The 24,927-nt window shown below is 38.2% G+C and overlaps 1 protein-coding gene across 5 annotated transcripts in view; it reads right to left on the reverse strand.

The window, feature by feature from the left end:
* The window catches only part of tiam1a (TIAM Rac1 associated GEF 1a), a 122,115-nt gene that overhangs the window by 56,746 nt on the left and 40,442 nt on the right, over positions 1-24,927 (reverse strand). For 4 of the 5 annotated variants that reach the window (XM_015341982.2, XM_015341983.2, XM_015341985.2 and 1 more), the window contains one exon: positions 93-194. The gene's annotated coding sequence lies outside the window, so the exon portion shown is untranslated. Of the gene's footprint in view, positions 1-92; positions 195-7,712; positions 7,744-24,927 lie in introns of those variants that run through there. The other variant, XM_015341984.2, reaches the window with a different exon arrangement.

Raw genomic sequence — 24,927 nt, forward strand, 5'->3', positions numbered from 1 at the left:
TATACATAACTATAAATTATTTGATGGCTTGGTCCTTTCTGTTAAAATACATTGCAGTAATTTAGTAAAACTGTTTAATTACTCTGTACAACCTGCAAAGGCGTGAGCTTATGGACATCTCCAGGTTCTTCAGGGATCTGACATCAAAGAAAGCATCGTCTTTCCCTTTAAAATGCCAGATAGGTCACAATGTTCTAGAAAAAAAAAGGAGAAAAAAGAGAAAGGAAATAAAAATGTGATCAATCTTTAGCTTTAAGTAAGATTTCTATGAACTTCATGTTAATGTGCTGCACTGCATCTCACATTCCCAAAGCATAACTGCTGGCTGGAACAGCATGTGATGTTATGAAAGTCAATGCTGAATTTAATTCTTTGATTCTAGCCACATTCCATTGCAGGTAGGTGCTGCCCTGCATATGATAGGTAAAGCGTCAAATCTTTCTGAAAAATGCCATGATTTCAATGAGACTTTCTGGTAACTATTGAGGACTATTTTCATTACTACTAGATTATATATACATATAAATGTATCCTTTATTTTGCTTAGAAGTCCCACTTGTTTTAATTTCTATTTTACTTGAGAGATTGGGGGCACAGGGAAAAAAACCTTTGATGCTCTAAAGGTGCCACACTTAGCTCTGGTCATAGGGCTGCAGGATATTTTTATGTCCAAAACTGTCACAGAATCTCCATTTAATGGCTCATCTGAAAGAGGTCACTGCCTATAGTGTAGTGCCCTCTGTCAGACTGGAGTTGTACTTTCTGATTGAGAGAGAAGAGTGCCACCTACTGGTCTACAGACATAACCAGATTGCTCCTACAAATGTCAATCAGACTTCAAGGCACTATGACTCCTAGCTAAAATTGTTATTATTGTTACTGTACATTTAATGTCTTATGTGTTTAGATGAAAAGACGAATCTCTGTGTGTGGGGGTAAAAACAAGACAGTTGTAACCACAGGCTCAACCCAGCCACAAACCTGTTTTACAAGATACCATATCTAAAGCCTCTGACAAACACAAACAGGATAAAATGAGAGAAAGCAGAGTGATATGATACACCATAACACATCAGGGAAAAGGTAGCAGTGAGAACAAACCCTTGGTAACAAAGTATTTTACATGCAGTGTGTACATTTAAGCAGAACCTCAGAGATTTTTTTTCTGTGATCTACAAAACTAAAAAGAAAATGAAAAAAATATTGAATCCCAGCACTATACAATACAATATTCTTTCCTTGTGTTTGGCAGCAAGGTGGAAATATTGAATGCAATAAGATAAAAAGGAGACAGAATGAAGGGACATTTATCATTGTGATTTTTACTTGTTATGCCTTACTACTTCATCTAAAGCCTTATTCTGTATGATACACCAATAGCATATAGCCAACTGCTAATGACTAAATAAGATAAATCACTAGCTACATAAATACCACATCAAATGCAACCACAGTACATCTGTGAATATATTTGTTAAGATTGGCCAAAGCAGGACAATGATTATGGAAATCATGTCAATAGCAACAATGATAAATGAGAGGATGCCATTCAACCCATCTCACCCATGTGATAATCCAAGTATTCAAAATCCTCAAAGGCAGAGACAAAGAAGTCAAACCAGTGGACTTTGGAAGAATAAAACTCAAAAAGTGAACAGAGACAGGCTATGTGGAATTCAATTTATAACAAAAAAGAGGAGGCATTTCTTTATTACAGGGATGTAGGAGTGTTGAACAAGGACCCAGCCATGTGGTTAAGCCGATATCCTGGCTGTTAGCTAATATACAGTAAGCCAAGTAGGCCAAATGGCCTCCGTTAGCTTGTAACCCTTCTTACATTCTAATATTGCAGAATTAATCTCAGAAAACCATCTACTCTCTGAAGAATCCCAGAGTAAGCACTTTAACAACCTGACTGGGCAATTTGTTTCGGACGTATCCCAGCCCCTATAACTCTGCTAAAACAAATTATTTCCACAAAAGGAGAAGATCAAAAATGGTGATGAAGGTCAATGAACCTGTTAGTGTACTGGTTCCTTTATGTGCACCATCCTGGTTGATATCAAGACAAGCAGCAGGAGGACGCTGACAGAAGACACATTCATGATAAAGTATGGAAATCACAGCTCTAATCATCGCACCTGCCCTGTTGAGAATCCAGAACAAGTCACTTCCTTTGATAACAGATGACATATAGAAGCAAGAAGAAGTAAGCCTGTCACTAGTTCTAGGTGTTAAGATGTTGATGCTTCCATCTCACATCCTAGACTGGCTCAAAAAAAGATCATTCTAAAGAATTTCTGAAAAACAGTTGACAGCTTATTTAAAACAAAATGTGTCTATAAGCTCATTATATGTTATGTAAGCTTGTAGGTGTCAAAACTACATCTGTTCATATTATTGCATTTAGTACCCACTAAAAATGTGATCTGCAGTGTTTTTACATTGAATGACAGTATAATGTTTCAACCATCCATTTTCTAATCTTTAATCCAACACAGGATCATAACGGAGCCAGAACCTATTCCAATAAGCAATGGGCATAAGGCAGGATACACCTTAGATGAGATGCTAGTCCATCGCAGGGTACACACAAACACAGACACAAACATGCACTCACACCAGAGCCAATTTTCCTAGAAACCAGTTAACCAACAACATGCAAACACAACGAGAACATACAAACTCCACACAAACAGCATCCGAGATCCAGAACTGAAACCAGGGTCTCAGTACTGCAAGGCAGCAATATTATGCCATACCATACCAGCAGTGATCTCGCCCTGCAACTCACAACTGGCAGCCCACTGAAGCTACGTAGGTGGTGAGCCTGGTCAATACCTGGATGGGAGACCTCCTGCAAAAAACTAAGGTTGTTCCTGCTGTATTAGAGGGGCCAGTAGGGAGCGCTCATCCTGCAGTCTGTGTAGTTCCTAATGCCCCAGTATAGTGACAGGGACACTATACTGTAAAAAGGAGCTGTCCTTCAAATGAGATGTAAAACAGAGGTCCAGAATCTCTGTGGTCATTTAAAATCTGACCGTTTTTCAAAAAGAGTAGGGGTGTTACCCTGGCGTCCTGGCCAAATTTCCCATTGACCTTTACCAATCATGGCCTCCTAATAATCCCCATCCATGAATTGGCTTCATTACTTTGTTCTCCTCCTCACTGATAGCTGATGTGTGGTGAGTGTACTGGCGCGCTATGGCTGCCGAGGAATCATCCGGGTTGATGTTGCACATTAGTGATGGAGGGGAGTCTCCATTACCTGAGTGGAGAGTCCTGAAAAGTCCTGATAAGCGTAAACTATTAGTATTATTAACCACTGTCCCACATATACGTTGCACTTAAATAAAAAATTGTAATATGAATATGACACAGAAAGAAAATACTGGCTCCCCAAAAAGGGAAAAAAATAAATCTAGAAAAGCATTTTTCACTAGAGACTGCATGTTTGACTAGGTAGACACAAACTGGGGAGCTATTTCATTGTGAGTGATATTTTGAGTTAATTTCGGTATATTTTTATAAAACAGAAACATCTTGAAACTCAAAGGTTAAATCCCTAACACACTCCCACACATGAGTTTATTTCTTCCACATGACCCAATTTTACAGCTGCTAATCCTATTTCTAGAGAAATGGGCCGTTAAGCATTAAATAATAAAAAAATTGTGTAGATTTTGGATACAGAATTTCAAACTCTGTATCATCACATGAAATTTGCAATATTTATGTGTTGGTGTTCAAAGCAAGTCGCTGTGGCGAACGAGCCCAGACAGAGGACAGAAAGCAGAGAAAAACTGGAGCCGTGAGAACTGATTGCCAGTGAAGCAGACTGGCGTTTTCCTGTGTCTTCAAATCCATCGGTAGACTGTAATGGCTCTGTATGAGTACAGAACTGGAAAAACAATTTTTGGCTCCCACTGTGGAATGAGCTCAAAGAGCAGCAAAGTAAAAGTGAAACAAAAGGAGAAAAGTACAGCGAGTACAAGCAGATATGAGGTAAACTGACAGAAATGGTGCATCACAGTGGAAATGTTCTCAGTTTTTATTTTCCCCTGTCCAGGCGCAAAATGGTCAGGAACCAATCCTTTCCTTTTTTTCCCCAAAATTACCGATAATACCCACAATGCTGTCCTGCAATGGTGTCAACAAAAGGTTTGACCTGTTTTGTTCAAGAAAAAGAGAAAGCATTCAAAGACTGTCCAAATGCTCCAGTTCACATAACATCAAGGTGCCAAGATCAACGCTGTGGATAGCTTTGATATGAGGATTAAGCTTAATGTTTTTTTTTTTCATTTAAAAATAAAGATAATTTTTGGAATTGTCTCTTAAAAGAAAAAACACATTTCCAAGACACAGATGATACTTGATGGCTGTTTTTTTATCTCCACATAGGAAAACAATCCTTCTACCGCTCCTGTACCTGCTTTGCAGGTTGAGAGATTGGATGGTGACAGCAGTTGTCTGCTTCTTTTCAGATGAAAGAGAAGAAAAACTGAAAGAACAAACATTTGTTTTTCCCTAGAACCGGCTGTCCTCTTTTGTGTGCAGTCACCATGTCCCGGTAAATGGCAGAATGCCTCTGCACTGTGCATAGTCAGTCAAGCTTAGCACAATTAAAAGTCTTATATAAGCCAGAGCTGACCCTATTTTTATATATTACAATTACTTTCTTCCAATTTATCCGGACTGATTTCCTCTCCTGCTTTAGTTCAAAGTTTTGGTCTGATCCAAAAATGACATCAACTTGTTGTCTGGGGTTCCAGACTTGTCTGGGGTGATTCATAGGCATAGTCAAATTTGTGTTACATTCTCAAACCCCACTTAGTGAATCGGAATGCTATTGTGCTCTTTAAATGACTGACTGAAAGTCTAATTTGTACTAATGTGTTACCAAACAAATGCTTAATGATGAATTTTCTGGCAAAACTCATTGTTATTCTGGCACCCTCTCCTTCATTTAGCTTTCACCATCAACGCACCATTGTTAAAAAGTTTAATGAAAAGGTGCTTCATCATTTCCTATCAGCGTTCTCCTCTGTAGTGCAAGTATGAGAACACATGGTGGTGTTCAATGCACAGCAACCCCTTGAAAACAGCATCTTCCTATTGAAGAAAATCAAGCAGAAATCCTTCCAAAAGCAGTCAAGTATTTTTTTTTCCCATGGTTTCTCCACATTTTGTTCATCTGTGACCGAGGTTAAGGGAGTCATTGACTTCTCAAAAATAAAATGGAAGACTGTTAAATGGAAAAAATCTAATGTTATGTGGATTTATATCAGTACAATAAATATATTAAAATGTAATTATTTCTGTTATTAAAATGTAAGTATTTCTACCCTTAATTCAGCAAAAATATGACCCAAGATGTAGCAATAAATGACTAGTCAGACTTTGTAAGGCTAAGAACAGCTTTCTGAAATTCTGTTGCCTTGCATTATTCATCAGCCGCAGCTGGTATCAGAACAGCTTCATTTGGAGCATGTTCTCAAAACTGCTCTTATGATAGCCATCTTAGCACTTGAGCCCTGAATTACAAACAATTCCAAATTCTCATTGAAGAGATAAATGACAAAGATCTTCATGAATGATTTTCCAGGAGACTGGAGATTGTTTTTTTTATTTATTGAATGCTCTGATATTCAGTGTGAAGTGTGAAGAAAATGCCAGAGCTTCAGTTTAGTTGTGAAGCTTTTAGCACATTCAGTATGTTGCTACATTTGAATAAACTAAGTTAGGATCAATAAGGAAATAACTTCACAAATGTGCTTGCATTTATCTAAAACTTTATAAGTTTTAGAGAAATGTATAAAAAGTGTACTAGCAGATTTTTCTCTCCACATAACAGGCCTGTGAAAGTAATGATATGCCAGAAGCAGTGAAAATCAAAAATCAATATTAAGCAACATGGAGGATCTTAATGTACATGAAGACTATAGATCAGATTCAAAACTGTGCAATCTCTGCAAGTACCTGAGGAAGCAGTTGCCTTGGTGAAAAGTACCAGTCTGCAGGATGATGTTAGGCTCCTCTATGCTAAAAGGGTAGTACTGGACAATTTACTGTACCAAGGAATAAGGCTCCCAATATCACACTGGCTTCAGTTTGGGCTCCACTCAAAGTCTGATTTTCTGCATTCAGACAAGTCAAAGTTATAATCCAGACTATCAGTTAGAATTCAGAACTCTAACCACTGCTCCATATTTCTACTGGCAAATTCATCAAACGTATACCACGACTTCTACCATTATTAACACAGAGTTTAATTTAGAATTAAGGTTAAGACACTACATATGATTTCCCCATTGTGTGTAATATTTCCATATTGAAAATGTAGAGATAGTAATTTGATTTGAAAAGTAACTCAGTAGAAAAGCTCATGGATAAGACTTCCAATTAAAACGACACCTGGTCTGCTTTAAAAAAATGAAATTGCACTTTAATTGTTAGTTCAGTACAAAATATATATGTTTATGAAAAGCAAAAGTGACCTAACTTTACTTTATCTTCTATAAAATATGAGATTTGCTATGATATATTCTCTGGGCACCATATGGCAAAATATTATCACAGGTTTATTTTTTGACTCCTTTGTGGAGTGACAGAAATTTCTTGCTAAGAAAAATGTACCTTGACCTATGATTCAGAGTAAAATGTGTTTCAGTGAAGGCTATTACTGACTATAGCAAGAAAAAAGCATAGAGCAGCTGAGCAAAAATGTTTTTTAAAAAGGGGAATCCAATCAAATTCAAAACCATTGCAAAATACTTTTATTTGCTAGAACAAATAGCATTATATACTGGATAATGCCTTTTCAAAAATCCTTACTTTTAAAAATATATATTTAATAGAGACAATCAGAACTTATTGATTTTTTTTACACCAGTTATTTGTCCCCATCACTTCCCAAGGTAATACCAGGGAGGGATCATGAAAGCTCAACCTAGGGGTTAAGAAGAAAATCACAGGTAGGTATCAGGAGAACCAATTCATCCCATCTTTCACACCATTAAATAAAAGTCTGGGAGAAGCCCATCTCACCCTCTGCTCTTTTAAGTATAAATATTTGCCCGCTGATCACCCCCTTTGTGCACATCTTTTCTTAAACTTCTCCTGCCAGCCCATTTCACCATTCATCTTCACTACTGCAGAAGTCTCCCTGGTTCATTCCTCACTAGCAAGTGGGGTTTTGGCAAACCTGACCTCATTGCCACAGCTGTAATTTCCTCAGTCAGGCAAGTCAACACCAAACACTACAATTCTGTGTACACTATAATTTTATATCTATCATTTCATAATAGTTAGAATTTGACCGAACTACTGACAATTTCAATCAGCCAATGGAATGGAAACATCCAATGGTGTCTGTTTCACCAAAACAGGAGAGTAACTTGTTCTGGTCTAAATTATTACATGAAAAAAATAGAAAAACTTTATTTTACTTGATTTTTTTAATTTTCTCATTTTACCATACAGCTTTAAACATTGTTAGTCCAAGAGCTAGAATGAGGTAAGATTTGTAAAGATTACATTACATTTATTCATTTGGCAGACACTTTTATCCAAAGCAACTTACACTTGGATCCAGTCAAGATGCAAAGGATGTATACCTGTAGCATGAAACAACAACAAAACCACAGAAAACAGCAAGCACAGCATTAAGAGCTGGGGTGTCCCTTCCACCTCCACCAATGTGCAGCCCCCACCTGGATGATGCGACAGCAGCCTTGTGGCCCCTCAGCCTTGGTGTTGCCAGTGAGCCTTAAGATTTGGGGTCTCAGACAGCATAGCATAGAACCTGCGACTGGTCTGCATCTGCAGTCCCCTTGGAGGCCTGTAGGCCAGCTCCCAAGGATTTGTATCCAATGCAGGCCACAACATGTAGCCAAAGCAAAGAAACCAGAAGGGAAAAACATGAATGACCACAACAAAGGATTACATCAAGCAATATTTGTCACTACTGTAGGTGGTCACAGCTTGGCCAAATTCATAGCAAAACAATGCAGGATTGATTAGTTTGAACACACCTCCTGCAAATCACAGGTAAAAGTACTACAGAACAGTTTCTAAACTAAATCATTCAAACTATAATGCCATTAATGAACGTCAACTGAAACGCACCCAAACACAAAACATAAAAAAGCTGTTACCTATGCAATTGCTGAATGTAAACTGAACGTCTACAATGACTAGTTGCAATGCACGCTAACAGGTTAGATGTTTCACAAACTGGTTGGAAAGACATGCAGAAATTAAAAAACAAAAATAAATCAGACAAGCTGTTAGTCAGCCTGGCTCATGGTAACAGAGCACAAGGAGCACAGCACTGATCCATCAACAATCGTTCCAGCTGCAGGCATTTAAGGTGCCTTCAGGAAAGCTAATGTAATTTGGAAGACTGATGAGACTTATACTGACAACAGCACAAGATCACAAATCAGCCATTTGTGTGACACCACAGGGAGAATCCCAGTGACAGTTGTTCAGGGCTGGGCCTTGTCATTTGACCAGCATTCTCTGGACCATAGGGCTTCACTCCAAAACAAGTTCCATTAATAACTAAGCTTCTCGGAAATTTGTTCCCCAAAAGAAAAAGAAACAGCCTCTATACTCTGCCGAACACCAGTGTTCATTTTTCATATGCAACATGATGAGCAACATCTGAAGTCTCCTGTTCCGGATACATGAACTAAAGGCCACTGTTTTGGTAAACTCAACGGAGAGCCATAAATAAAAGTGAAAAGGGAAAGGCTTTGTTTTAAACTTTTAATGAGATGCACTGAAGAGCTTGTAGCATGCTATCATTTCTCAATGAATAAAGAAATACAAAACCGCTGCTGTATTCACAGCATGTTTCTTAAACATGTTGGAACAGCAAAAGTATTACTACGAGCAACAGCAAAGCAACCAAGGAAAGTGGCATCCTTAAATTGTCCCAAACAGGGACTACTTTATTTTGTAATGGAATTTTATGCCAAAAACAAAGGTATTACCCAAAGAACATGTGGCTTCCCTGCGGCACACTGAAGAATCCACAATGTTTCTCTCATCCTGAACTTTGTTTAATGTAAAGAAAATCCCTTACACTTCCAGTAGTAAAGATGTAGTTATCCCTGCAGTTAAGCCTGCTTTTACCCAACATAGATTAAGGAAACCCTCAAAGAAAAAGACTTAAAATATATAACAGTAGCTGGCTTATATTACTAAATCACACTGCAGTCTTCAGTCACACATTTGTTTTCTAGGGGGTCTCTGATAAACAACATGAGTTGGAATCTTTTGAATCAGTGCTTCAGTGTAAAGTGAAAAACCACTACATGAGAAGAAATTATTTCCTGTGTCCCTCGTTTTTAGACAAGGAATAGGAATAGATTTATAAACGCTAGCAATTTATCCATCTTCCCCTAGAATGAAAAAGTATATACTAGAAAGTGTAAACAAAATAAAAAAAATATATCATAAAATTAAAACTAATATTTAAGTATTTAAAAAATAAACTTAATGCAGCAGGGCAACGATTTACAAAAGTGCAAAGTGTTTTCTGCAAGACACAACATAATGAGAGTTGAACATAATCCTCTAACAATCCAGAGACAGCTGTTTCAAACCTGGTGTTATTAACCAGCTGTGTGATCAGGATGAATCCCTGAGGTGTGGCGCTCAAGTGGGAAAATGCCAGCAGGACTGGTGGGTTCAACCCTCGAGTTTCCACATCACAGCAAACCCTGAGGCTTAACAGGCCATCCTCACAAAAGCAGCTCACTAGGGTGCTGTAGTGTTGCACTGAGAAAAGCAGCATGCAGTCCTACCTTAGCCAAATCTATCCACCCATTTTCTAACAACTTCATCCAATTTAGGGTCACGGGGAACCGGAGTCTATCCCAGCAAGCAACGGGTGGAAGGCAGGGGACCAGTCCATCATAGAACACACACAGACACAAACATGCACACATTCATACCAGGGCCAGTTTTCCACCACTGTGCCGCCAGTTATCCAAATTTGCTAATTAAGTGCCAATTCTCAAATGGAGGACACAACAAAACACAAATGTCAGTTCTGTTGTTTTTTAAAACAAAACAAATCTGCTTATGAATTAAAAGAATTAAAGTTGAATATGCTACACAGAGTTAACTACAAAGAAGAAGTGAAACAAGACAACTTATAATTGTCAGATAATTTGATCTAATAATCCTGGCTGGTGGAAACTCTTTGAACATCCTTGCTCATTCACAGATGAGAACTGGATCCCTGCTGTTGAAAACGATCTCTTCATCTAGTGAGGAATTTGACTTGGGTACTGGAATCAATCCCCTGCTGTCTTTAACAGGAGCTTGCAATATCTCCATAAGCCTATTTCTCCTAGTAGTCTGCTGTTATATACTACTGTACTATGTGTTGCATTAATGACTGTACTTGATTATCGTTTAATTGTTAGAACTCCTAAACCAATAAATCAGAAGGTTTCTGAACCAATAAATTATAGGACCAATACCTTTCCTGGCTAAATCCAGAAACTCTACCACCTATAGTTCCTATTTATGATAGCATCCAGCATTCTGTACATATTACATCTTTTACACATGAAAACCATACGGACGCTAGTTTAAATTGCCCTTATTTTATAAAAGAAATACGAAAAAAGTGGTTTCACCATTCAGGGGTAAATTATAAAACATTTTCTTTGCCACCTTAAAAAAGATTCATTAACTTTACCTTAGTTGTGTACCAATGCAGCTTAAATCCCCCAAAATTCAAGTCATTTAAAACATTTTTTTTGGCTCATACCAGGATTTTGCAATTATCCAAGCTTGATGCAGTGTGAGAAGTAAAGGCTTCTGTAAAGTAATACAGATTAATACCACTTTATCAGCATGTGGTAAGAAGGCAGCAAATCACATCATGCCTCCACCACACTAAAATCTCCATCAGTGCTATAAATCTCACCACTGCTTCATGAATACCCTGTTTCAATCAAAACTCCGATGAGTAAATTGTTTCTATCTTTGGCACTTGTAGCTGGTCTGACTTCAATCCGATATACAGGCTGTATGCTACTGGAAGAAAGCTCACAACAATAGCATTTTGAACATCTGTCAACATCTGGTCAATTATGCAATTATGGATTTTACATCTATATTACTAATGGCAGTATGTCTCCATTTATCTTAATAAAGAAACAATGAAATGGTTACACAATTTAAAGTTTAACGAATACAAGTTTGTTTGATTTTCAGATCTTGGATGTGGATTTGTATTTTTCAGGGGATACAATGATGCACTGGCCTTGAATAGGCCTGCCATTGTTTAAGTACACCAGAGTAGAATTAAACATTTCTATTGGAATTCAATTGGACATGTTCAGCATTGTAGAAATCTTAATGACTTCTACCTGATCTCTGCTTAAAGAATAAAGAACTGCAGTAATATCATAATCATCTGAAAATCAGCAAATAAAGAAATTCTGAAATGGAAACACCTGCCTTCTATACTTTGTCTTAGCTTGTAACCTAAGTGGTCCATCTGCTTAGGGAAAAAACATACAATTTTAGGTCTTTTGTACTTCCCAACCCTAAGCACACTGTTTTTTTTTTACTAGAGCTCCTGCACAAAGCAACAAAACAATATGAGCATCAGAAAGAATGTGTGAGTTCCTCTGTCACATCAATTAGCAAACTGCCATTACCGTTGCTCATGAATGTACAGAAAGGCGGTACATCCTAAATTAAGATGACAACTTACAAAGAGTCTCAAAAACCTCAAATCAAACCACATATGACAACTTACTAATTACAGTTCTGTAGTAATTTCACTAATGGCAACTCTTTAAGAGCTAAAGAAATGCTTGACTATTCATCATTATTAAAGCTTTCAGGCTGTTTGGATTTTAGTCTCAAATCACAGAAGTACTATATTAGCACATGAACATCTATGAAGTTGTATAAAGATCTTCTTTGTTGGAGAGGACTTCAAGTTTCAGGCTCTGTTTTGAGATACATCGGCACATGAACAGCTACAGACGTAAAACCTCAAAGTATTAATACACATTAAAAACAAAGCATTGCGTTCAAGCGCGCACAAGCACTTAGTGAGTTAGTTAAAAAAGGCCAAAGAACATTGATATGAGACAAGGTAATAGAGGATATGTGGAAAATGCTTTTAGTTATTTTCTTGCTTTATTTATTCATTGTTTAACCTTACAGTCTGGACCTGAGCTCTCCAATCATACTATTAATGTTCTTAATTAAAAGTGAAACATCCACTTAAGTTAACCGAAGAGATTATTTTCTTTTTCAATTACAGTATATGAGGGAAATCTGTGGTGGGACTGCTGTAACATGACTAATTTTCCAGCCTCGGTTGCGTCCCCTACTCAAGTATCCTTTAATCCTTTCACCCTCTGGTCATCCCTTAAATGTCTGACAGTGCCAGGCTCTTTGTTCCTGAAAACTCCCCTTTGACAAATACTCAGACCTGTTGTAACAAGCAGAATGCAAACAACCTACACCTGCACTTGCCTAATGCTCCTCATTTCACACAACACTTCAGAAAGTAGGAATGTCACAGTGGGCACAGTTATTGTAGAATTAAATATATATACACACACATAAGATATAAACCTAGGCTTTTCTCCACAGAAAACCAGGACTTCTGGTTTTGCAAAAGATATACCCTTAAAGTAAATCCTTATGGATACAAAGACTAGACTTTAGTTGTGCTGAAAAATTCCCCTTCCCCAAATAAAGAGCCATATTTCACACAGAGAACATGTAATGGAAGTATGAACTTGTAATGGATGTATGAACTGGACTCCCTCTGTCAATATTATATGGTAGTTTGAAAAGGGACATTCTGATGAGCGAAAATAAAGCAGGGACATCCTTCCAATCATACATGTTCTAACCACATTTTCCAATTCAGGGTCAAGGGGGAGCCAGAGCCTATCCCAGGCTTGCACAGACATGCTAACAATTCACATTAGGGCTAATTTTTCCAGAAGCCAATTAAACTACCAGTATGTCTTTGGACTGTGGAAAGAAAGCCACACAAACACAGGAAAAACATACAAACTTCCTGCAGATAGCACCCCTGGTCTAGAATTGAACCCAGAGCCCCAATGCTATAAGGCAGCAATGCTAAGCACTGTTCCACCATGACCACCATCCTAAAGAGGAAACATGCAATTCTGTAATGGATCAGATTCCTTTAGAAAACTGCATTGTGTTAAACGTACATATTACTTTTCCATTTCTGAAAGGTTCTCGACTGTTTTGGTGAGATTTCATTTAGTTGAGAACCTGATGTGTTAATTACTCCTCAGACATTTGAGCAAAACAATCAATAAATGGTTGGCTGTCATCTTTAATTAATGTTTCACTATACACGTCAAATATTCAATTGAGTTTTTATTTTCTATATATGTTCTTCCTATTTTTTCCTTTGTGTTATTATGCTGCTTTAATGCTTGCACAAAAATGCACTGCAATCTGTCCCTGTTCTTTGCTAGTGGCTAAGTCTCAAGCTGGATTTTTGACTGCTGCCACATTTTTTATTTGAGTTAAGATTAGGGAATTAGGCAAACAATTAAAGTATGTTAATGTTGTATACATGTCTGTAAAACACCATAATTGATACTGAACACCAGTTTTAGAGGAAACAACACATTTATGAAATAACACAGAACAGATCTGTTTTGTTTCTGAAAATAACATCCCAAAACACGTGCCACATCAAACTTTTACTTTTCACTAATTAATAAGAACTATTTCTATACCCTGTAAGATGCTGAAATGCTATTTAGACATAATTTAAATTTGGTAAGCCCAGTATGTTTCAAACTTTAACATTTTAGAAATGTATATAATAACCCTTCCCTATTTTTAGGTGAGATATGCAGCTATTTTCCTTTAGAAACTCCACTTCTTGAAAATTGAGAAATTAGAACTAATGTCTTTAGAGGGTGAATGCAATGCAGATAGAATCAAAGATGGTTTATCTTAAATGACCCTCCACTGGATTTTAACCCTTTGACACAAGGAGACACACTGATAGGGCAGTCTCTGTGCCCGTGTTTCCTGTCTTCAGAGGTGCCCTATTGTGCCAGACTGTTCAGGAGTCTTTTGATGTGAACCACTGTCCATTGTAAGCTACGCTGAGCAAAAACAGAATGTTAATTTGTAACTGTCAGATATCAAGACTCAAAACACCCCAGCAGTTACCTTCTAACCCCAACATACAAAAGGCTCATAGCCAAACATTTTCCGTTTCAGGAGAGTGGAAAATTGCGTTCAAAACATTTCAGAGGTTTAAAATTAATTTATTCAAAAGCATTTTCTCATTGAACAATAAAATAAAATTTTGGTGGCTCATGTTAAAAACATACAGAGTCATGTTCATAATACCATATAATGATACATTATTGTCCGATTTCTCTGAAATTCAATTGCATAAACAGAATATTAAAACCATCCTTCTGTACCTGTAATCTTACGAAACCGGCTCAGTGTGGTGCTGCAGTGCTACGCTGAGAAAAGAATCACACAGTCCAAGTCCAAGCACTATTTTTTTGCCAACCCAAAGGTTGTAACAGTTAGCCTAATTCATCCAATTTCCAATCCATCCAATTCAAGGTTGCAGAGGAGCCAGAGCCTATCCCAGCAAGCAATGGGTATAAGGCAGGATACACCCCAGAACAAGACACCAGTCCACAACAGGGCAGAAACACAGACACAAACACACGCGCACCAGGGCCAGTTTTCCAAGAAGCCAAGTAATCTATCAATAGGTCTTTGGACTGTGGGAGGACACTGAGCACCCAGAGGAAATACAAGTTTAGAAAGTGGGATACCATACAAACCCTCACAGATAGCATCCCAGGTGCTGGGGGGCAGAAATGCTAACCGCTGCGCCACCTTAACATATGACCTCTATGGAACACATAATAGGTTAATTCCATGCTGAAAAGAGAAGAAAGAAAACACAATGTTTTGGCCGTGGAGCCTTCTTCAGGTGTCAACAGATGACGCAGCTACCCACCTGAACTACATAAGACCTCTATGTCTATATTTGGCAAGAACTTATATTATCACATAATCGATAGGAAACATTTGATGTATTTAAGTAACTTTTAAATTAACATCCTGAAGGATTCATGTGACACTTGTCAGTTCTGTGGGCTGTTTCCTCAGGTATTAGATGAAGATCTCTGCACCAAAGGGTCATATATTCAAAGCCCAAAAGTGTTAACAATTTTATGTATCAAAAAACTTTACTCGATATCTTAATTTTGGTGGAAAAAAACAGCATTTAAAACCTGAGAAGAAAAATGGCCTGTGGCTCAGTGAATCTGCACAAAAAAGGGCACTGCAAACTGATGACGTGTGATAATTGCATCAAACATGGATCAAAGATCTTTACGATAACGATGTAAATTTTAAGAGGGCACATAGAGACTAGGCTGCTGGAAATTTTGATGGAATCAGTGATTTCCTTCAACTCCTGAAGAGCAGTGCGTGACACAGCACATACAGTGGGATCAGATTACAGTCTCCTTCATGGTGAGGGTTTCCCATCCCTTTCCATCCTGAAGGATTTGTGATGCTTAACAGTTCGGCTCTCCTCCATCACCTCCTTTATCTCAGCCGCTGGGTCCCTGCTTCTTTTGCATTTGAGACGTATCAGATACTTGTTGCTCAGAAAGTGAGGGGTTGAAAGCTAAAGCTTCTTCTCTGGCTCCTAAATTAATCCTTGAGTTCTAAATAACTTTTTTTTGCTTTGTGCTTGACCCATTATGGCTCCTGAATAGGTTAAATCTACTAAACAAAAGGGAAACAGCAAGGTAGGTCTGGAGCTTTCTTTCTTTTCTTTTAAATGTAATCATGGTTTTTGCTTTCTGACATGTATCATTTAAGGCCATTTGAGAAACATGTCACTATTTCTTTTCCTTTCGTTTTTCCTTTGTCCTTTGTTCTCAGATACATTCCCTCGCACCCCACCTTACACCTCCAAATGTAAAACTGCAACCATAGAAATCCTCAGCCAGAGACAGTCAGATCCCTTCTGTGAAGAGTCGCTTATTTTTTAGCTACACTTTAGCCTAGCAATGTTGAAATAACCCTGTCAGAGGGAGAAGCCAAGAAAAGCCATTGTTTGTGAAGCACACATTGTCATTTAAATAATCCTGGCTCAAACTGAAAAATGTTAAAAGTATACCTTCAGCCCTTTTCTAGACCTTTGGAAACTGCCACTAAGTCATGTACCGCAGAGGTCAGCTCTAATATGAAATGACGGTTGTCTCATTTCTAACTTGCTGGAGTCCCACATTCTGTGTCTGAAAGTGTTCTCCAGAGCTGAAAGAAAATTAGACAGCTGTAGAAGAAAACTGATTGACCCTTTGCTGTTCAAAGCAGATTATTCTCTGGTTCTTCAGAGATTTTTTCTTCTGTTGACAAATTCAAACAAAGACACTGGAAAAGAGCAAACAGGGGTGGCTGTGATAGCCTTTTGATTGCAGGACTGAGAAGTGGTAGTGGGGGTTGATGTGGGTGGGGAGACTTTTATACTTTTGTTTGATGAGGTGTGGAGCTACTCTCCTTGCAGGCAAAGAACTACAGGAAATTAGTTTTGTGGTACAACAGAAAACTCTCACCACCCCCACCCCCTGCTTTGTGTTCACATATTTGAGGTGTCTCACTGCCGTGGCTCCAACAGTTTAGCTACACAATGTTCATCATATCAAAGTCCAAGGCCAGTGGAAATGACCAGTAGGGGATCGACTTGGAAAAACAAAAGAGTTAGACAAAGATATTCAGAAAGTAATCTCAGTAAAGACCACACACATTTGTTGTTTTCAGTTTAGGATTTTCCAAGATTTTCAAGTATTTCCTCAACCATTCACACTAAATTGTCCATACAGCTCCAGAAGGCACCTAACATCTGTTGGATATTAATTACATTAAAAAGAGATGTGCTTTGTTTTTGTTCAATTTGAGTTCACATACAGAACAGATTTAGTTAACCTGAGGCCTACTACTTTCCAAATACAGAGAAATGCGAGAAATAGAAGATAAACAAGGGAGGTACCCATAGTATGACAATTCGGCAGAACATCCATCAGCACAAAGTATTTATCAGTCACTGGTCCTGCCTTTGAAGATTTAAAACAACTGTGAAAGGGCAGTAAGGCAGGCCTTGGCACTCAAGCAGTAATGAGAGAAGTAGGGCGAGACCTGTGTGTTAGGAACAGGCATGGGGGGTTGCCTGTGTTCCCACACCTGGGATAACAAACGACCACACATGCAAACAAAGCATTACCAAAAAAGGCATCAGCTTTCGTTTTTTTTTCCCCTAAGCTAACAGGCCGCATTACTGCAGAAGAATGTCGCATATAAAAAGCAAGCATTCCAATAAAAATAAAAATGTCTGGAACTTCAGTTTTAAATGTCAGAGATGGTTAAAGTTTACAAGCTTGCCAAGGAGTTTTTGTTACAACCTTTGAACTGATCATGTGTCAAGCAACAATGATATGAGTAAAAACTTTTCCCCAATGTGGAAAAACATATTCTTTTATAAGTTTCCCCATTTAAAGAGATGCAATTTTCTATTTTTTACACTATTGCGTGCCAACTTGAGTTACTTTTATATCCTACAGCTGGGAAGCATCTTTTTTCCAAGAAAAGTACATCAATACCTTCTCAAGGCTATGTGTGTTGTATACAGCCGATTGTTTAAATTCAGTGATCTAGATCCAGTGACCTGTAACAAAAGGATTAAAATGCTGAACACTTAAGTACCCTTAAGTGCTAGACTATTTCTCTATAAAGGCACCGCACCAGTATACTAGTATGAATATATCCATTTTCTAATCGCTTTATACAATACAGGGTCATGGCAGAGCCGGAACTTATCCCAGCAAAAAACAGGTGTAAGGCAGGATACACCCTAAACTTGATGCCAATCTAGGGCACACATAAGCACAAACACACACACTCACACCAGGGCCTATTTTCCCAGAAGCCAATTGACCCGTCAGTATGTCTTTGGACTGCGGAAGACAACTGGAGCACCCCGAGTAAACCTATGCGAACAGGAGGAGAACATACAAAACTCCACACAGATAGCACCCCAGGAATTGAATCGAGGGCTCCAGTACTGTGAGGCAGTAATACTAACAACTGCTTTAATGTGCTGCCCCCTTTTTAATTCAATACTTGTATTAAAAATAATCAGAGGCACTGTCACACTGACAAATGAAGTAGCAAATGTATAATTGTGTCTACCTGCTCTTCATCTTCTTAACATAAACCTGAGTTTATTACAGTGGGCACAATAAATCAGTGTACTCGTCCAGCACATGCAACAATGTCCCAAGCAGAACATGCTTGAACACGAATGAAACAATAGCTGATGTACATAACAGAAATGTGTAATACTGCTCCACTCCCCGAGAAACAAAGCTACAATATCCAAAGGCACAATAATGACATTTTGTTCTTACAGGAGCAGTTTCTGGGTGTATCTACACATAGCACACTACACCCCACCAACTAATTTAGCTCATTGCTGCTTTTAGCATTTCAGCTGTCATTCAAAACTGGCACCTCACACCTGACACATCAGTAACCGACCTGTTTTTGAGCTCTGTCTGTGCTATTCAGTGCTTGTCTCACCATGATAAAAGAGTGACTCAGTGATTCTCAGGACAGTATTCAGAACCATTATTTATTTAAATATCAAGCAGAGTAATGTTTTAATAACATCAATATTTCTTGCAAGACCTGTGATTCAGTACCTACACCAAGACTCATCATTTTTTTCATTAACCTACAGCAAATCCTTGGATACAAAGCACAGAATACTCTCCTCAGTCCTGAAAGGGTCTGCAATTCATTTGTCTCCTCTGGTCTGTGCCAATGTGGATGTTGAAGTGTGTGTCCTCCCATTTCAGGGTTCTGAAAACCTTAATCTTATCTTAAGCCCATGTATCACTTTCCTTTAAGTCCAAGCACAATGGTACATTATCTTGTTTTCTGTGGGAACTGCATTTTTACACTTTGCACCATTTATGTTAAATCAGCACTTTTATCATTAATTTTAACATTTTATTGTATCTTTACCACTTCCCCATGTCGAGGTCTGGGAGAAATGCTTGATTCATAAACCTAAAAAACAAATTCTATCTACCACAAAGATACCCTAAAAGGCTACCATGACAGCATAAAGCCATACAAATCTGGTCAAAGGGACTGAAATATCCTCTTATCTGTCCAGGACACTCAGCAGATCAAACCAGTTTTCAGTTTATTAAATATTCTCTTGTAACTTAGAAAGGCACTTTGATTTCAGTTATTTCCTCTATTTCATGTAAAGGAAGTACCACTTGTTGTCACACAAAAATGGCAAGAAAAAACATACCTAACACTTAACTGACCACACAAGAAAATATTCTTTAAGACAAACTGATACTCCAGATAACAGTGTAGCTCAAGGGTTGAAACTGATCTCTTAAGTATAGTCAAGCAGTTTCTCTACACTGAATCAATAAGTGTACAAAACTAACTGGTGCATTAAAAATCTAAACTGCTAAAAATACAGTTTTTTGTATACTAGAAGCATGAGAGTTATGGTTTACAAAATGGAGATGCCCAAAAGGAACCTACTTCTATCACACCATATAACAGCACCATAGGAACGAGTCACAAATGGTGTTTACAGTAATTTACAGTGAAAAGGGCATTTTAAAGAAAGCGGAGATTCAATACATTCAATTGCCTTCAGCAGTTGTCTTCTCCTACAAGCAAAAGGAAGTGGAGCTTGTGAGGTAGTTAACGTTTTTTGCTAGGAACTTCCAGCTCGTACCTTGGCTCAGCCCAGGCAAGATGCTGACCTTGAAGCAAAGCCAAGCAACTCTGCAGTAAAGCATGCTGATGTACATAGTCTCACCCCTAGTCTCCATAAGGCACTGAAGATGAACAGCCTGCAAAATGACTCATAATATTTCATTAAGAATCAAAATTCATATTCCAACAAAAAACATTTACAGAAATCATAGTGCTGAAGAGCATAATTGCTTTAAGGCAACTGTATTGCATCTAATTTTAAAAAAGCAAGAGCTCAAATAAACAAATAAGCTGTACAGTTGTAATTAGAATGCTGACAAATACATGCGTTTGCCAGCACTCTGGGACATTTTTATTTTTATCCTCAATCCCAAAAGGCATTTTTTCCCCATTGTGAGCAGCTACAGTTCTGTTTTTTTCTTTCTTCTTTTTTTCTCTTGTCAGAAATGAGTACTGTGCCAACCATAACACAACAATAGTGCTCTCCACTTACTACTTTTAGATATAATGGACACATCAGAAAACGTACAAATACGAGTATTGTAAATACCAGCATACTTGAAATCTCCTTCCACATAGTGATCAATTGCTTTCAGGTCAGTGAACAAGAATATCAACCCAATAATCTCACTGTTGACTGCTTCAAATGAAGTGCCTTCTTTTATATAATGGCTCTAACACACCCTTTAATTCCAGACATATCAAACACATCTGGGTTAAATACATGGTTCGTACTGGGTGAAGTCTTAACCAGCAAAGGTGAAAGGCTAAATTGACAAATCCAAAAAATGATTTTTTGTGTAAACATCAGCATCACCTATTCATTTTGAGAGCATTCCCACTTGAATTTCACTTTTGATTTGAAATTTTTAGATGGAAGGCTAAAGAAAACAAATCAACAACAACATCAATCAGAAACACTTCTATTTTTAAAGGACAGGGATAGTAAATGATAAACTGTCTGTCAAGTGTTTTTAAGTGCTGGCGATAAACTTTAAGTGTTGGACTTCAAGGCAGACAAAATCTTTTAAATCCTTCTAGTCCTTCATCAATCCTGAAATGTTTTAAATCTACAGACCCAATCAAATCACTACTTGGCATTTTGTAAAATGACTTCACAGTTTAGAATTTCTTTAAAAGAACAAAGACCAAATCAGTCTTTACAAATAATAAAAGTCCAGTGAGCTAACATTTGTACTGGAAGTGCAGTTTCCTGCAATAAAATCACCCTCTGCCCTGCTGTGAAATCACCAAAATTACAGATAAATGCTCTTTTTGATCAGTCAAAGACTGTTCCATAAAACTAAAAATTTCAAGTTTTTGACAAAAAAAACGACCTGCTCATTTAAAGCACACTACAATTGCGAGCACTATTTTTTCTCCACCCCAATATATTCCTCTATTCTACTGAATCAACCAAGCCTTTTGTGTTCCAGCACCATCACCTGCACTCCTGCAGTGAGCCTGGAGGCAGACTAACTGAATAAAACCCACCTGAATCCCACATTTCACTTTCCCCAAAAACCGCGCTACACATTTCCCCAGAGTTCCACATGTCTGCACAGAGAAGCTGATACGCAGTAGACTGTAACGCACTGGATTCAGTGTGATGCATGGCTAGACAAAGCCTTGGCCCAAATGGGTCTTATTGCTTTAAGCAGTCTTGATTACAGTATTCAGTACAGTGCCTGCCAGCCAAATAATACCCCCATTCATCTCATCTAGCACTCTTTGTGGCCCATTTTCAGACAAAAAAAAGTCTTGGGTTATACAAGATGTAAACCATTGTTCATTTGGTGCTGATTTCAGCTGCTATTTGACAGAACGTTGTGCTGTACAAGAACCCAGGAATTCATAAATATCTGAAAAACAGACACAATGGTTTAAATATTTGGAAGCCAGAGTGGGGGGAAAAAATAAAAAATCAATTTGTTGTTCCATGCAACGTTCAAAACCTAAGGATACCTCAGAATCTTGAAGACTCCATATGCTAGCATGTGTTAATGAACACACACAAGAAAATAAAAATTGCAAAAAATTTCTCGCGAAAACATGGAGAAGGGGAAATGAATAACTCGGTTCCGTGTGACACGTTACACCTTTAGATGGACAATCCTCTAACTCACAGTGCAAAGGACAGGGGGCCAATGCAATCTGAAGGCGAGAAGCCAGCTGAAAAAATAACTTAATTAAAAACGTCATTTCTTATCCTTTAATTCCTGTATAATGCTGCAGTGCCAAGATATTGCTGTGATGCTGTCGTTTCAAATGCATTTCTCCACCCTGCCTAACTGGCTGAATCGCATTATTGTAAAGTTCTTCATTCACGGAAATCTGACAATCACATTGAAATGTTTCCATAACTGCTTCATTAAAAACACAAAATGTGACTTAACCTGATAAATGTGCAATGGACAGGGCTGGGCTCGCACACGACCTAGACTATGGGGACAGTGAAAGCCCTTAAAAGGATATGAAGAAAAGAAAGGTGCCTTTTAAACAGCATATCAAATTAACAATTAAGCCGTGGCTTTGACAGAGGGGATGCAGGGAGCTACAGCAGGCAATTAATCAGCAAGTACTGCGCAATTGTGCCTTTTTGTGACTATTGTAGCTCAGTTTGTTACTGTGAAAATCATTGTGAAAAAGAGAATACATTAAATCTAAATCACAGGAGAAAAAAATTATACGCTTCATTAAAGATGTCAGTTCTTCCCCAGAATCCACTCCCTCTCCACCACCCCCCACACATCCTCTTTAACAAAGTCTGGAAAACAAACATTTAAAGAATGACTGGGTAAAGGCACATGTAGGAGATACACACAAAACCACACAGGCTAGCAAGGGGACGTAAAGTTACTGCAAAAAACAGTGAGGGAGGACACAGACATTTATCCTATCACACGGAAATAAGTTGATATGTTCTCTGCGCAGCACAAATCATTTTGCAATGTAAGGGGAAATATTTATAAAGAATGGGGACTCAACTCTTGGTCAGTTTTGCTGATCATCTAGGACAGCAAAGCTCAAAATAACAATAAAGTACCAGCATGTTATTTGTTAGGTTTCAGGACAACGTTCTGTAGTTCAAGCTGTGTCTCACACAGACTACAAGTCTTTTAAGGCTTCTATCATATCAACAAAAAGGACAATTGATCTAGGCTAAACTAGGCTTTAGCTGTGAAAAATAGACATTCCTTGGAGCCGCAATTTGTTGTTACTCTTTATTCCCCAGCAACCCAACCATGTCCTTCCTGGTCATGGAGCAACCGCAAAAACCAACATTTACTTTAGAACGCCGTGCAGCTTATTTAAACAGATTTTCCAAAATTCCCTCAAAAATGTCAATTCGTTACAATCCTATTTTGAAACATATGTTGGCAGCTGAAGGCGGGACTAACGAGAAGTTAAAGGGAGGTTCAACCAATGGCATTTTATTTGTGGTATTATTAGTAAAGTAAAAATCCCTCGTTGTCCTAAAGCATGTCAGTTTTGACAACCACATACATCAGTCTGGAGATTCTTCCCAAAAAAATCCTCAATTTTGGAATTTTCCAAAATTACTGATTTTGTTTTGCACTATTAATCATATGGTTTTTGCTGAACAGAATGAGAAGCCGGATCTGTCAAAATCTCAGTAGTTGAGAAAGGCTGGAAATAGTTGGTACTGGGACAGGAGTCCAGGTTGAGAATAGTCAGTCCTGGGACAGGAGTCCAGGCTGGGAATAGTCAGTCTGGGACAGGAGTCCTCGATAATTTTCTGTTGTAAGGGCTAACAGAGGAGCAGAGTGTGGAAAAGTTAACTATGGGCTAGAATTTACCAATATGGTAGTTCAGGTGGGTAGCTGCGTCAGCATGCATAGGCTGCAAAGGAACAAGTAATAGGTTTATTCCATGCTGAAAAGAGAAGAAAGAAAACAAAACGTTTCAGCCGTGGAGCCTTCTTCAGGTTGTGACCAGGGACACGGCACCACTCTAGAAGGTGCCACACCGTTGAAGAGATGTTAATGCCAAATGCCCAACTAATTTGGCATTAAAGATTGCATGGCACTTTCCAAAAGAGGGGTGTTAACTTTGATATCCTGGCAAACTCCACTCTGAACCTGCACAATCTGATTTACCTACAGCTCTATCTTAATTCATTTGGTGAAGCAATTTCTCACCTCCCTGTCTGATCTGTTGTATTTGTTCTGCTGGCGCATAATGGCCACCGTGTTTCACTCAGAGCTGCTACACTTCAGTGGTGACTGCACTTTGGGATCTCTTGGAATTAAAGGCACTATATAAATACCACAGTTTATTGCTTACAGATTAATGAAAAAAGACAGGAAACACAATTCTATGGTTGAATTTTATGCTGTTACTGAGATTTTTCTATACAATACCCTGTAGTAGTATAATCAGTCTTTATAGCAAAGAACTAAGAAAGGGCTTCACTTTTCTTCCACAACTTTAAGCCCAGTTTTGGGTTTTGCAGCAGAACTAAATAAGGAATGAGGATTAAAACTGTTATCTAGTCAGCTGCTGTTCTTAGCAGCACACTGTGATCCACCTTTATCATTAGGAAGCTGCCTCGAGTTATTGAATGGTACTAAGCAAAAAGACTTGGTTTAAGCATAGTGCAGAACTGGGTCACAGACTTCCTCCTGAGACCTCACTCATATGTTTCCTTCACTTCTACTGTAGCAGCAGAGGAGTAGCTGTGACCCATTTTTGCCAACTTAAACCCCCCTCCCACATTCCCTAAGGGGAAGAGAACAAACTCACTAAACCTTAAGTACTCATTTAGTTAGTCATTTATTTATATCACAGACCTTCACTGGGTCCATTGAGCAAACTTCAGGTTGTTCCTAAGAATTCCCAGGACATTGAGCAAACATAGTACTTACTGCAATGAAAATTAAAATCACAAGAATCACATACTGTATGTACTCCTTTCAAATGCCAACTAAAATGGTAGCACACAATGGGAAATATAAAATATGGGATTTTCCTCAGATAATAGGCATATACTTTGCTAACCATCTTTATAAGTTATTTGAGAGCCCACAGATGCTACTGAGCAGATCTTAGTTTAGGTTACAA

This window comes from Lepisosteus oculatus, chromosome 5 (genome assembly GCF_040954835.1).
Source record: "Lepisosteus oculatus isolate fLepOcu1 chromosome 5, fLepOcu1.hap2, whole genome shotgun sequence".
Classification (NCBI taxonomy): Eukaryota; Metazoa; Chordata; class Actinopteri; order Semionotiformes; family Lepisosteidae; genus Lepisosteus; species Lepisosteus oculatus.